Below are 16632 nucleotides of genomic sequence, written 5' to 3' on the forward strand. Positions count from 1 at the left end.
GAACGCTTCAATATAGAAGAACGAAATCTGGGGAACCAAGTGGGCTTAGTGTACTGATCATTACCTGAAAGTATCATCCAGTTTGGGTGAAAAAATGTTTCCTGAGATTTCTGGAGATTCGTAATTTTTGGACGCTTGGCAACCCCTCTCAATGAAAGTGTTTCTCGCCTGTCACTGCTTAGGGCTACATCAATCGGAAAAACCACATAGAGATCGAACTTGAAACTACTTAATTGTGTCAAGTTTCAAGAAGCTAACACAAACCGTGTTTGATTTAGAGTTCCAAATACATCTATCAATATAGGAGAAAACAGAGTGAAACCTAAAAATTCAAACTGTTACTGGAAACGAAAGCTTCAACATTGAAGAACGAAATTTGGGGAACAAAGTGGGCTCAGTGTACTGATCATTACCTGAAAGTATCACCCAGTTTGGGTGTAAAAATATTTGCTGAGATTTCTGGAGATTCGTAATTTTTGGAAGCTTGGCAACCCCTTTCAATGAAAGTGTTTCTCGTCTGTCACTGCTTAGGGCTACACCAGTAGGAAACAGAACATAGAGATAGAACTTGGAACTACTTAATTGTGTCAAGTTTCAAAAAGCTAGCACAAACCGTGCTAGATTTAGAGTTCCAAATACATCTATCAATATAGGAGAAAACAGAGTGAAACGCCAAAATTCAAACTGTTACTGGAAACGAACGCTTCAACATAGAAGAATGAAATTTGGGGAACCAAGTGGGCTTAGTGTACTGATCATTACCTGAAAGTATCATCCAGTTTGGGTGAAAAAATATTTGCTGAGATTTCTGGAGATTCGTGATTTTTGGAAGCTTGGCTACCCCTTTCAATGAAAGTGTTTCTCGTCTGTCACTGCTTAGGGCTACACAAATAGAAAACAAAATATAGAGATAGAACTTGAAACTACTTAATTGTGTCAAGTTTCAAGAGGCTAGCACAAACCGTGCTTGATTTAGAGTTCCAAATACATCTATCAATATAGGAGAAAACAGAGTGAAACCTAAAAGTTCAGACTGTTACTGGAAACGAAAGCTGCAACATTGAAGAACGAAATTTGGGGAACAAAGTGGGCTCAGTGTACTGATCATTACCTGAAAGTATCACCCAGTTTGGGTGTAAAAATATTTGCTGAGATTTCTGGAGATTCGTAATTTTTGGAAGCTTGGCAACCCCTTTCAATGAAAGTGTTTCTCGCCTGTCACTGCTTAGGGCTACATCAATAGGCAACAGAACATAGAGATAGAACTTGAAACTAATTAATTGTGTCAAGTTTCAAGAAGCTAGCACAAACCGTGTTTGATTTAGAGTTCCAAATACATCTATCAATATAGGAGAAAACAGAGTGAATCCTAAAAATTCCAACTGTTACTGGAAACGAAAGCTGCAACATTGAAGAACGAAATTTGGGGAACAAAGTGGGCTCAGTGTACTGATCATTACCTGAAAGTATCTCCCAGTTTGGGTGTAAAAATATTTGCTTAGATTTCTGGAGATTCGTAATTTTTGGTAGCTTGGCAACCCCTTTCAATGAAAGTGTTTCTCGCCTGTCACTGCTTAGGGCTACATCAATAGGAAACAGAACATAGAGACAGAACTTGAAACTAATTAATTGTGTCAAGTTTCAAAAAGCTAGCACAAACCGTGCTTGATTTAGAGTTCCAAATACATCTATCAATATAGGACAAAACAGATTGAAACGCCAAAATTAAAACTGTTACTGGAAACGAACGCTTCAACATAGAAGAACGAAATTTGGGGAACCAAGTGGGCTTAGTGTACTGATCATTACCTGAAAGTATCATCCAGTTTGGGTGAAAAAATGTTTGCTGAGATTTCTGGAGATTCGTAATTTTTGGACGCTTGGCAACCCCTTTCAATGAAAGTGTTTCTCGCCTGTAAATGCTTAGGGCTACATCAATAGGAAACAGAACATAGAGTTACAACTTGAAACTACTTAATTGTGTCAAGTTTCAAGAAGCTAGCACAAACCGTGCTTGATTTAGAGTTCCAAATACATCTATCAATATAGGAGAAAACAGAGTGAAACGCCAAAATTCAAACTGATATTGGAAACGAACGCTTCAACATAGAAGATCGAAATTTGGGGAACCAAGTGGGCTCAGTGTACTGATCATTACCTGGAAGTATCATCCAGTTTGGGTGAAAAAATATTTGCTGAGATTTCTGGAGATTCGTAATTTTTGGAAGCTTGGCAACCCCTTTCAATGAAAGTGTTTCTCGCCTGTCACTGCTTTGGGCTACATCAATCGGAAACAGAACATAGAGATAGAACTTGAAACTACTTAATTGTGTCAAGTTTCAGGAAGCTAACACAAACCGTGTTTGATTTAGAGTTCCAAATACATCTATCAATATAGGAGAAAACAGAGTGAAACGCCAAAATTCAAACTGATATTGGAAACGAACGCTTCAACATAGAAGATCGAAATTTGGGGAACCAAGTGGGCTCAGTGTACTGATCATTACCTGAAAGAACCATCCAGTTTGGGTGAAAAAATATTTGCTGAGATTTCTGGAGATTCGTAATTTTTGGAAGCTTGGCAACCCCTTTCAATGAAAGTGTTTCTCGCCTGTCACTGCTTAGGGCTACATCAATAGGAAAAAAATAGAGATACAACTTGAAACTACTTAATTGTGTCAAGTTTCAAGAGGCTAGCACAAACCGTGCTTGATTTAGAGTTCCAAATACATCTATCAATATAGGAGAAAACAGAGTGAATCCTAAAAATTCCAACTGTTACTGGAAACGAAAGCTGCAACATTGAAGAACGAAATTTGGGGAACAAAGTGGGCTCAGTGTACTGATCATTACCTGAAAGTATCACCCAGTTTGGGTGTAAAAATATTTGCTGAGATTTCTGGAGATTCGTAATTTTTGGAAGCTTGGCAACCCCTTTCAATGAAAGTGTTTCTCGTCTGTCACTGCTTAGGGCTACACCAGTAGGAAACAGAACATAGAGATAGAACTTGGAACTACTTAATTGTGTCAAGTTTCAAAAAGCTAGCACAAACCGTGCTAGATTTAGAGTTCCAAATACATCTATCAATATAGGAGAAAACAGAGTGAAACGCCAAAATTCAAACTGTTACTGGAAACGAACGCTTCAACATAGAAGAATGAAATTTGGGGAACCAAGTGGGCTTAGTGTACTGATCATTACCTGAAAGTATCATCCAGTTTGGGTGAAAAAATATTTGCTGAGATTTCTGGAGATTCGTGATTTTTGGAAGCTTGGCAACCCCTTTCAATGAAAGTGTTTCTCGTCTGTCACTGCTTAGGGCTACACAAATGGAAAACAAAATATAGAGATAGAACTTGAAACTACTTAATTGTGTCAAGTTTCAAGAGGCTAGCACAAACCGTGCTTGATTTAGAGTTCCAAATACATCTATCAATATAGGAGAAAACAGAGTGAAACCTAAAAGTTCAGACTGTTACTGGAAACGAAAGCTGCAACATTGAAGAACGAAATTTGGGGAACAAAGTGGGCTCAGTGTACTGATCATTACCTGAAAGTATCACCCAGTTTGGGTGTAAAAATATTTGCTGAGATTTCTGGAGATTCGTAATTTTTGGAAGCTTGGCAACCCCTTTCAATGAAAGTGTTTCTCGCCTGTCACTGCTTAGGGCTACATCAATAGGCAACAGAACATAGAGATAGAACTTGAAACTAATTAATTGTGTCAAGTTTCAAGAAGCTAGCACAAACCGTGTTTGATTTAGAGTTCCAAATACATCTATCAATATAGGAGAAAACAGAGTGAATCCTAAAAATTCCAACTGTTACTGGAAACGAAAGCTACAACATTGAAGAACGAAATTTGGGGAACAAAGTGGGCTCAGTGTACTGATCATTACCTGAAAGTATCTCCCAGTTTGGGTGTAAAAATATTTGCTTAGATTTCTGGAGATTCGTAATTTTTGGTAGCTTGGCAACCCCTTTCAATGAAAGTGTTTCTCGCCTGTCACTGCTTAGGGCTACATCAATAGGAAACAGAACATAGAGACAGAACTTGAAACTAATTAATTGTGTCAAGTTTCAAAAAGCTAGCACAAACCGTGCTTGATTTAGAGTTCCAAATACATCTATCAATATAGGACAAAACAGAGTGAAACGCCAAAATTAAAACTGTTACTGGAAACGAACGCTTCAACATAGAAGAACGAAATTTGGGGAACCAAGTGGGCTTAGTGTACTGATCATTACCTGAAAGTATCATCCAGTTTGGGTGAAAAAATGTTTGCTGAGATTTCTGGAGATTCGTAATTTTTGGACGCTTGGCAACCCCTTTCAATGAAAGTGTTTCTCGCCTGTAAATGCTTAGGGCTACATCAATAGGAAACAGAACATAGAGTTACAACTTGAAACTACTTAATTGTGTCAAGTTTCAAGAAGCTAGCACAAACCGTGCTTGATTTAGAGTTCCAAATACATCTATCAATATAGGAGAAAACAGAGTGAAACGCCAAAATTGAAACTGATATTGGAAACGAACGCTTCAACATAGAAGATCGAAATTTGGGGAACCAAGTGGGCTCAGTGTACTGATCATTACCTGAAAGTATCATCCAGTTTGGGTGAAAAAATATTTGCTGAGATTTCTGGAGATTCGTAATTTTTGGAAGCTTGGCAACCCCTTTCAATGAAAGTGTTTCTCGCCTGTCACTGCTTAGGGCTACATCAATCGGAAACAGAACATAGAGATAGAACTTGAAACTACTTAATTGTGTCAAGTTTCAGGAAGCTAACACAAACCGTGTTTGATTTAGAGTTCCAAATACATCTATCAATATAGGAGAAAACAGAGTGAAACCTAAAAATTCAAACTGATATTGGAAACGAACGCTTCAACATAGAAGATCGAAATTTGGGGAACCAAGTGGGCTCAGTGTACTGATCATTACCTGAAAGAACCATCCAGTTTGGGTGAAAAAATATTTGCTGAGATTTCTGGAGATTCGTAATTTTTGGAAGCTTGGCAACCCCTTTCAATGAAAGTGTTTCTCGCCTGTCACTGCTTAGGGCTACATCAATAGGAAAAAAATAGAGATACAACTTGAAACTACTTAATTGTGTCAAGTTTCAAGAGGCTAGCACAAACCGTGCTTGATTTAGAGTTCCAAATACATCTATCAATATAGGAGAAAACAGAGTGAATCCTAAAAATTCCAACTGTTACTGGAAACGAAAGCTGCAACATTGAAGAACGAAATTTGGGGAACAAAGTGGGCTCAGTGTACTGGTCATTACCTGAAAGTATCACCCAGTTTGGGTGTAAAAATATTTGCTGAGATTTCTGGAGATTCGTAATTTTTGGAAGCTTGGCAACCCCTTTCAATGTAAGTGTTTCTCGCCTGTCACTGCTTAGGGCTACATCAATAGGAAACAGAACATAGACACAGAACTTGAAACTAATTAATTGTGTCAAGTTTCAAAAAGCTAGCACAAACCGTGCTTGATTTAGAGTTCCAAATACATCTATCAATATAGGACAAAACAGAGTGAAACGCCAAAATTAAAACTGTTACTGGAAACGAACGCTTCAACATAGAAGAACGAAATATGGGGAACCAAGTGGGCTTAGTGTACTGATCATTACCTGAAAGTATCATCCAGTTTGGGTGAAAAAATGTTTGCTGAGATTTCTGGAGATTCGTAATTTTTGGACGCTTGGCAACCCCTTTCAATGAAAGTGTTTCTCGCCTGTAACTGCTTAGGGCTACATCAATAGGAAACAGAACATAGAGTTAGAACTTGAAACTACTTAATTGTGTCAAGTTTCAAGAAGCTAGCACAAACCGTGTTTGATTTAGAGTTCCAAATACATCTATCCATATAGGAGAAAACAGAGTGAAACACCAAAATTCAAACTGATATTGGTAACGAACGCTTTAACATAGAAGATCGAAATTTGGGGAACCAAGTGGGCTCAGTGTACTGATCATTACCTGAAAGAACCATCCAGTTTGGGTGAAAAAATATTTGCTGAGATTTCTGGAGATTCGTAATTTTTGGAAGCTTGGCAACCCCTTTCAATGAAAGTGTTTCTCGCCTGTCACTGCTTAGGGCTACATCAATAGGAAAAAAAATAGAGAGAGAACTTGAAACTACTTAATTGTGTCAATTTTCAATAAGCTAGCACAAACCGTGTTTGATTTAGAGTTCCAAATACATCTATCAATATAGGAGAAAACAGAGTGAAACCTAAAAATTCAAACTGTTACTGGAAACGAACGCTTCAACATAGAAGAATGAAATTTGGGGAACCAAGTGGGCTTAGTGTACTGATCATTACCTGAAAGTATCATCCAGTTTGGGTGAAAAAATATTTGCTGAGATTTCTGGAGATTCGTGATTTTTGGAAGCTTGGCAACCCCTTTCAATGAAAGTGTTTCTCGTCTGTCACTGCTTAGGGCTACACAAATAGAAAACAAAATATAGAGATAGAACTTGAAACTACTTAATTGTGTCAAGTTTCAAGAGGCTAGCACAAACCGTGCTTGATTTAGAGTTCCAAATACATCTATCAATATAGGAGAAAACAGAGTGAAACCTAAAAGTTCAGACTGTTACTGGAAACGAAAGCTGCAACATTGAAGAACGAAATTTGGGGAACAAAGTGGGCTCAGTGTACTGATCATTACCTGAAAGTATCACCCAGTTTGGGTGTAAAAATATTTGCTGAGATTTCTGGAGATTCGTAATTTTTGGAAGCTTGGCAACCCCTTTCAATGAAAGTGTTTCTCGCCTGTCACTGCTTAGGGCTACATCAATAGGCAACAGAACATAGAGATAGAACTTGAAACTAATTAATTGTGTCAAGTTTCAAGAAGCTAGCACAAACCGTGTTTGATTTAGAGTTCCAAATACATCTATCAATATAGGAGAAAACAGAGTGAATCCTAAAAATTCCAACTGTTACTGGAAACGAAAGCTACAACATTGAAGAACGAAATTTGGGGAACAAAGTGGGCTCAGTGTACTGATCATTACCTGAAAGTATCTCCCAGTTTGGGTGTAAAAATATTTGCTTAGATTTCTGGAGATTCGTAATTTTTGGTAGCTTGGCAACCCCTTTCAATGAAAGTGTTTCTCGCCTGTCACTGCTTAGGGCTACATCAATAGGAAACAGAACATAGAGACAGAACTTGAAACTAATTAATTGTGTCAAGTTTCAAAAAGCTAGCACAAACCGTGCTTGATTTAGAGTTCCAAATACATCTATCAATATAGGACAAAACAGAGTGAAACGCCAAAATTAAAACTGTTACTGGAAACGAACGCTTCAACATAGAAGAACGAAATTTGGGGAACCAAGTGGGCTTAGTGTACTGATCATTACCTGAAAGTATCATCCAGTTTGGGTGAAAAAATGTTTGCTGAGATTTCTGGAGATTCGTAATTTTTGGACGCTTGGCAACCCCTTTCAATGAAAGTGTTTCTCGCCTGTAAATGCTTAGGGCTACATCAATAGGAAACAGAACATAGAGTTACAACTTGAAACTACTTAATTGTGTCAAGTTTCAAGAAGCTAGCACAAACCGTGCTTGATTTAGAGTTCCAAATACATCTATCAATATAGGAGAAAACAGAGTGAAACGCCAAAATTCAAACTGATATTGGAAACGAACGCTTCAACATAGAAGATCGAAATTTGGGGAACCAAGTGGGCTCAGTGTACTGATCATTACCTGAAAGTATCATCCAGTTTGGGTGAAAAAATATTTGCTGAGATTTCTGGAGATTCGTAATTTTTGGAAGCTTGGCAACCCCTTTCAATGAAAGTGTTTCTCGCCTGTCACTGCTTATGGCTACATCAATCGGAAACAGAACATAGAGACAGAACTTGAAGCTACTTAATTGTGTCAAGTTTCAGGAAGCTAACACAAACCGTGTTTGATTTAGAGTTCCAAATACATCTATCAATATAGGAGAAAACAGAGTGAAACCTAAAAATTCAAACTGATATTGGAAACGAACGCTTCAACATAGAAGATCGAAATTTGGGGAACCAAGTGGGCTCAGTGTACTGATCATTACCTGAAAGTATCACCCAGTTTGGGTGTAAAAATATTTGCTGAGATTTCTGGAGATTCGTAATTTTTGGAAGCTTGGCAACCCCTTTCAATGAAAGTGTTTCTCGCCTGTCACTGCTTAGGGCTACATCAATAGGAAAAAAAATAGAGATACAACTTGAAACTACTTAATTGTGTCAAGTTTCAAGAGGCTAGCACAACTTGTGCTTGATTTAGAGTTCCAAATACATCTATCAATATAGGAGAAAACAGAGTGAAACCTAAAAGTTCAGACTTTTACTGGAAACGAAAGCTGCAACATTGAAGAACGAAATTTGGGGAACAAAGTGGGCTCAGTGTACTGATCATTACCTGAAATTATCACCCAGTTTGGGTGTAAAAATATTTGCTGAGATTTCTGGAGATTCGTAATTTTTGGAAGCTTGGCAACCCCTTTCAATGAAAGTGTTTCTCGCCTGTCACTGCTTAGGGCTACATCAATAGGAAACAGAACATAGAGATAGAACTTGAAACTAATTAATCGTGTAAAGTTTCAAGAAGCTAGCACAAACCGTGTTAGAATTAGAGTTCCAAATACATCTATCAATATAGGAGAAAACAGAGTGAATCCTAAAAATTCCAACTGTTACTGGAAACGAAAGCTGCAACATTGAAGAACGAAATTTGGGGAACAAAGTGGGCTCAGTGTACTGGTCATTACCTGAAAGTATCACCCAGTTTGGGTGTAAAAATATTTGCTGAGATTTCTGGAGATTTGTAATTTTTGGAAGCTTGGCAACCCCTTTCAATGTAAGTGTTTCTCGCCTGTCACTGCTTAGGGCTACATCAATAGGAAACAGAACATAGACACAGAACTTGAAACTAATTAATTGTGTCAAGTTTCAAAAAGCTAGCACAAACCGTGCTTGATTTAGAGTTCCAAATACATCTATCAATATAGGACAAAACAGAGTGAAACGCCAAAATTAAAACTGTTACTGGAAACGAACGCTTCAACATAGAAGAACGAAATTTGGGGAACCAAGTGGGCTTAGTGTACTGATCATTACCTGAAAGTATCATCCAGTTTGGGTGAAAAAATGTTTGCTGAGATTTCTGGAGATTCGTAATTTTTGGACGCTTGGCAAACCCTTTCAATGAAAGTGTTTCTCGCCTGTAACTGCTTAGGGCTACATCAATAGGAAACAGAACATAGAGTTAGAACTTGAAACTACTTAATTGTGTCAAGTTTCAAGAAGCTAGCACAAACCGTGTTTGATTTAGAGTCCCAAATACATCTATCCATATAGGAGAAAACAGAGTGAAACACCAAAATTCAAACTGATATTGGAAACGAACGCTTTAACATAGAAGATCGAAATTTGGGGAACCAAGTGGGCTCAGTGTACTGATCATTACCTGAATGAACCATCCAGTTTGGGTGAAAAAATATTTGCTGAGATTTCTGGAGATTCGTAATTTTTGGAAGCTTGGCAACCCCTTTCAATGAAAGTGTTTCTCGCCTGTCACTGCTTAGGGCTACATCAATAGGAAAAAAAATAGAGAGAGAACTTGAAACTACTTAATTGTGTCAATTTTCAATAAGCTAGCACAAACCGTGTTTGATTTAGAGTTCCAAATACATCTATCAATATAGGAGAAAACAGAGTGAAACCTAAAAATTCACACTGTTACTGGAAACGAAAGATTCAACATTGAAGAACGAAATTTGGGGAACAAAGTGGGCTCAGTGTACTGATCATTACCTGAAAGTATCATCCAGTTTGGGTGAAAAAATATTTGCTGAGATTTCTGGAGATTCGTAATTTTTGGAAGCTTGGCAACCCCTTTCAATGAAAGTGTTTCTCGCCTGTCACTGCTTAGGGCTACATCAATCGGAAACAGAACATAGAGTTAGAACTTGAAACTACTTAATTGTGTCAAGTTTCAAGAGGCTTGCACAAACCGTGCTTGATTTAGAGTTCCAAATACATCTATCAATATAGGAGAAAACAGAGTGAATCCTAAAAATTCCACCTGTTACTGGAAACGAAAGCTGCAACATTGAAGAACGAAATTTGGGGAACAAAGTGGGCTCAGTGTACTGATCATTACCTGAAAGTATCTCCCAGTTTGGGTGTAAAAATATTTGCTTAGATTTCTGGAGATTCGTAATTTTTGGTAGCTTGGCAACCCCTTTCAATGAAAGTGTTTCTCGCCTGTCACTGCTTAGGGCTACATCAATAGGAAACAGAACATAGAGACAGAACTTGAAACTAATTAATTGTGTCAAGTTTCAAAAAGCTAGCACAAACCGTGCTTGATTTAGAGTTCCAAATACATCTATCAATATAGGACAAAACAGAGTGAAACGCCAAAATTAAAACTGTTACTGGAAACGAACGCTTCAACATAGAAGAACGAAATTTGGGGAACCAAGTGGGCTTAGTGTACTGATCATTACCTGAAAGTATCATCCAGTTTGGGTGAAAAAATGTTTGCTGAGATTTCTGGAGATTCGTAATTTTTGGACGCTTGGCAACCCCTTTCAATGAAAGTGTTTCTCGCCTGTAAATGCTTAGGGCTACATCAATAGGAAACAGAACATAGAGTTACAACTTGAAACTACTTAATTGTGTCAAGTTTCAAGAAGCTAGCACAAACCGTGCTTGATTTAGAGTTCCAAATACATCTATCAATATAGGAGAAAACAGAGTGAAACGCCAAAATTCAAACTGATATTGGAAACGAACGCTTCAACATAGAAGATCGAAATTTGGGGAACCAAGTGGGCTCAGTGTACTGATCATTACCTGAAAGTATCATCCAGTTTGGGTGAAAAAATATTTGCTGAGATTTCTGGAGATTCGTAATTTTTGGAAGCTTGGCAACCCCTTTCAATGAAAGTGTTTCTCGCCTGTCACTGCTTATGGCTAAATCAATCGGAAACAGAACATAGAGATAGAACTTGAAGCTACTTAATTGTGTCAAGTTTCAGGAAGCTAACACAAACCGTGTTTGATTTAGAGTTCCAAATACATCTATCAATATAGGAGAAAACAGAGTGAAACCTAAAAATTCAAACTGATATTGGAAACGAACGCTTCAACATAGAAGATCGAAATTTGGGGAACCAAGTGGGCTCAGTGTACTGATCATTACCTGAAAGAACCATCCAGTTTGGGTGAAAAAATGTTTGCTGAGATTTCTGGAGATTCGTAATTTTTGGACGCTTGGCAACCCCTTTCAATGAAAGTGTTTCTCGCCTGTCACTGCTTAGGGCTACATCAATAGGAAAAAAAATAGAGATACAACTTGAAACTACTTAATTGTGTCAAGTTTCAAGAGGCTAGCACAACCCGTGCTTGATTTAGAGTTCCAAATACATCTATCAATATAGGAGAAAACAGAGTGAAACCTAAAAGTTCAGACTTTTACTGGAAACGAAAGCTGCAACATTGAAGAACGAAATTTGGGGAACAAAGTGGGCTCAGTGTACTGATCATTACCTGAAATTATCACCCAGTTTGGGTGTAAAAATATTTGCTGAGATTTCTGGAGATTCGTAATTTTTGGAAGCTTGGCAACCCCTTTCAATGAAAGTGTTTCTCGCCTGTCACTGCTTAGGGCTACATCAATAGGAAACAGAACATAGAGATAGAACTTGAAACTAATTAATCGTGTAAAGTTTCAAGAAGCTAGCACAAACCGTGTTAGAATTAGAGTTCCAAATACATCTATCAATATAGGAGAAAACAGAGTGAATCCTAAAAATTCCAACTGTTACTGGAAACGAAAGCTGCAACATTGAAGAACGAAATTTGGGGAACAAAGTGGGCTCAGTGTACTGGTCATTACCTGAAAGTATCACCCAGTTTGGGTGTAAAAATATTTGCTGAGATTTCTGGAGATTTGTAATTTTTGGAAGCTTGGCAACCCCTTTCAATGTAAGTGTTTCTCGCCTGTCACTGCTTAGGGCTACATCAATAGGAAACAGAACATAGACACAGAACTTGAAACTAATTAATTGTGTCAAGTTTCAAAAAGCTAGCACAAACCGTGCTTGATTTAGAGTTCCAAATACATCTATCAATATAGGACAAAACAGAGTGAAACGCCAAAATTAAAACTGTTACTGGAAACGAACGCTTCAACATAGAAGAACGAAATTTGGGGAACCAAGTGGGCTTAGTGTACTGATCATTACCTGAAAGTATCATCCAGTTTGGGTGAAAAAATGTTTGCTGAGATTTCTGGAGATTCGTAATTTTTGGACGCTTGGCAAACCCTTTCAATGAAAGTGTTTCTCGCCTGTAACTGCTTAGGGCTACATCAATAGGAAACAGAACATAGAGTTAGAACTTGAAACTACTTAATTGTGTCAAGTTTCAAGAAGCTAGCACAAACCGTGTTTGATTTAGAGTCCCAAATACATCTATCCATATAGGAGAAAACAGAGTGAAACACCAAAATTCAAACTGATATTGGAAACGAACGCTTTAACATAGAAGATCGAAATTTGGGGAACCAAGTGGGCTCAGTGTACTGATCATTACCTGAATGAACCATCCAGTTTGGGTGAAAAAATATTTGCTGAGATTTCTGGAGATTCGTAATTTTTGGAAGCTTGGCAACCCCTTTCAATGAAAGTGTTTCTCGCCTGTCACTGCTTAGGGCTACATCAATAGGAAAAAAAATAGAGAGAGAACTTGAAACTACTTAATTGTGTCAATTTTCAATAAGCTAGCACAAACCGTGTTTGATTTAGAGTTCCAAATACATCTATCAATATAGGAGAAAACAGAGTGAAACCTAAAAATTCACACTGTTACTGGAAACGAAAGATTCAACATTGAAGAACGAAATTTGGGGAACAAAGTGGGCTCAGTGTACTGATCATTACCTGAAAGTATCATCCAGTTTGGGTGAAAAAATATTTGCTGAGATTTCTGGAGATTCGTAATTTTTGGAAGCTTGGCAACCCCTTTCAATGAAAGTGTTTCTCGCCTGTCACTGCTTAGGGCTACATCAATCGGAAACAGAACATAGAGTTAGAACTTGAAACTACTTAATTGTGTCAAGTTTCAAGAGGCTTGCACAAACCGTGCTTGATTTAGAGTTCCAAATACATCTATCAATATAGGAGAAAACAGAGTGAATCCTAAAAATTCCACCTGTTACTGGAAACGAAAGCTGCAACATTGAAGAACGAAATTTGGGGAACAAAGTGGGCTCAGTGTACTGATCATTACCTGAAAGTATCTCCCAGTTTGGGTGTAAAAATATTTGCTTAGATTTCTGGAGATTCGTAATTTTTGGTAGCTTGGCAACCCCTTTCAATGAAAGTGTTTCTCGCCTGTCACTGCTTAGGGCTACATCAATAGGAAACAGAACATAGAGACAGAACTTGAAACTAATTAATTGTGTCAAGTTTCAAAAAGCTAGCACAAACCGTGCTTGATTTAGAGTTCCAAATACATCTATCAATATAGGACAAAACAGAGTGAAACGCCAAAATTAAAACTGTTACTGGAAACGAACGCTTCAACATAGAAGAACGAAATTTGGGGAACCAAGTGGGCTTAGTGTACTGATCATTACCTGAAAGTATCATCCAGTTTGGGTGAAAAAATGTTTGCTGAGATTTCTGGAGATTCGTAATTTTTGGACGCTTGGCAACCCCTTTCAATGAAAGTGTTTCTCGCCTGTAAATGCTTAGGGCTACATCAATAGGAAACAGAACATAGAGTTACAACTTGAAACTACTTAATTGTGTCAAGTTTCAAGAAGCTAGCACAAACCGTGCTTGATTTAGAGTTCCAAATACATCTATCAATATAGGAGAAAACAGAGTGAAACGCCAAAATTCAAACTGATATTGGAAACGAACGCTTCAACATAGAAGATCGAAATTTGGGGAACCAAGTGGGCTCAGTGTACTGATCATTACCTGAAAGTATCATCCAGTTTGGGTGAAAAAATATTTGCTGAGATTTCTGGAGATTCGTAATTTTTGGAAGCTTGGCAACCCCTTTCAATGAAAGTGTTTCTCGCCTGTCACTGCTTATGGCTAAATCAATCGGAAACAGAACATAGAGATAGAACTTGAAGCTACTTAATTGTGTCAAGTTTCAGGAAGCTAACACAAACCGTGTTTGATTTAGAGTTCCAAATACATCTATCAATATAGGAGAAAACAGAGTGAAACCTAAAAATTCAAACTGATATTGGAAACGAACGCTTCAACATAGAAGATCGAAATTTGGGGAACCAAGTGGGCTCAGTGTACTGATCATTACCTGAAAGAACCATCCAGTTTGGGTGAAAAAATGTTTGCTGAGATTTCTGGAGATTCGTAATTTTTGGACGCTTGGCAACCCCTTTCAATGAAAGTGTTTCTCGCCTGTCACTGCTTAGGGCTACATCAATAGGAAAAAAAATAGAGATACAACTTTAAACTACTTAATTGTGTCAAGTTTCAAGAGGCTAGCACAAACCGTGCTTGATTTAGAGTTCCAAATACATCTATCAATATAGGAGAAAACAGAGTGAAACCTAAAAGTTCAGACTTTTACTGGAAACGAAAGCTGCAACATTGAAGAACGAAATTTGGGGAACAAAGTGGGCTCAGTGTACTGATCATTACCTGAAATTATCACCTAGTTTGGGTGTAAAAATATTTGCTGAGATTTCTGGAGATTCGTAATTTTTGGAAGCTTGGCAACCCCTTTCAATGAAAGTGTTTCTCGCCTGTCACTGCTTAGGGCTACATCAATAGGAAACAGAACATAGAGATAGAACTTGAAAGTAATTAATCGTGTAAAGTTTCAAGAAGCTAGCACAAACCGTGTTAGATTTAGAGTTCCAAATACATCTATCAATATAGGAGAAAACAGAGTGAATCCTAAAAATTCCAAGTGTTACTGGAAACGAAAGCTGCAACATTGAAGAACGAAATTTGGGGAACAAAGTGGGCTCAGTGTACTGGTCATTACCTGAAAGTATCACCCAGTTTGGGTGTAAAAATATTTGCTGAGATTTCTGGAGATTCGTAATTTTTGGAAGCTTGGCAACCCCTTTCAATGTAAGTGTTTCTCGCCTGTCACTGCTTAGGGCTACATCAATAGGAAACAGAACATAGACACAGAACTTGAAACTAATTAATTGTGTCAAGTTTCAAAAAGCTAGCACAAACCGTGCTTGATTTAGAGTTCCAAATACATCTATCAATATAGGACAAAACAGAGTGAAACGCCAAAATTAAAACTGTTACTGGAAACGAACGCTTCAACATAGAAGAACGAAATTTGGGGAACCAAGTGGGCTTAGTGTACTGATCATTACCTGAAAGTATCATCCAGTTTGGGTGAAAAAATGTTTGCTGAGATTTCTGGAGATTCGTAATTTTTGGACGCTTGGCAAACCCTTTCAATGAAAGTGTTTCTCGCCTGTAACTGCTTAGGGCTACATCAATAGGAAACAGAACATAGAGTTAGAACTTGAAACTACTTAATTGTGTCAAGTTTCAAGAAGCTAGCACAAACCGTGTTTGATTTAGAGTTCCAAATACATCTATCCATATAGGAGAAAACAGAGTGAAACACCAAAATTCAAACTGATATTGGAAACGAACGCTTTAACATAGAAGATCGAAATTTGGGGAACCAAGTGGGCTCAGTGTACTGATCATTACCTGAAAGAACCATCCAGTTTGGGTGAAAAAATATTTGCTGATATTTCTGGAGATTCGTAATTTTTGGAAGCTTGGCAACCCCTTTCAATGAAAGTGTTTCTCGCCTGTCACTGCTTAGGGCTACATCAATAGGAAAAAAATAGAGAGAGAACTTGAAACTACTTAATTGTGTCAATTTTCAATAAGCTAGCACAAACCGTGTTTGATTTAGAGTTCCAAATACATCTATCAATATAGGAGAAAACAGAGTGAAACCTAAAAATTCAAACTGTTACTGGAAACGAAAGATTCAACATTGAAGAACGAAATTTGGGGAACAAAGTGGGCTCAGTGTACTGATCATTACCTGAAAGTATCATCAAGTTTGGGTGAAAAAATATTTGCTGAGATTTCTGGAGATTCGTGATTTTTGGAAGCTTGGCAACCCCTTTCAATGAAAGTGTTTCTCGTCTGTCACTGCTTAGGGCTACACCAATAGGAAACAAAACATAGAGATAGAACTTGGAACTACTTAATTGTGTCAAGTTTCAAAAAGCTAGCACAAACCGTGCTTGATTTAGAGTTCCAAATACATCTATCAATATAGGAGAAAACAGAGTGAAACGCCAAAATTCAAACTGTTACTGGAAACGAACGCTTCAACATAGAAGAACGAAATCTGGGGAACCAAGTGGGCTTAGTGTACTGATCATTACCTGAAAGTATCATCCAGTTTGGGTGAAAAAATGTTTCCTGAGATTTCTGGAGATTCGTAATTTTTGGACGCTTGGCAACCCCTTTCAATGAAAGTGTTTCTCGCCTGTCACTGCTTAGGGCTACATCAATCGGAAACAGAACATAGAGATAGAACTTGAAAGTACTTAATTGTGTCAAGTTTCAAC

The sequence above is a fragment of the Spermophilus citellus genome (assembly GCF_964194105.1).
Source record: "Spermophilus citellus genome assembly, chromosome: 13".
Lineage (NCBI taxonomy): Eukaryota > Metazoa > Chordata > Mammalia > Rodentia > Sciuridae > Spermophilus > Spermophilus citellus.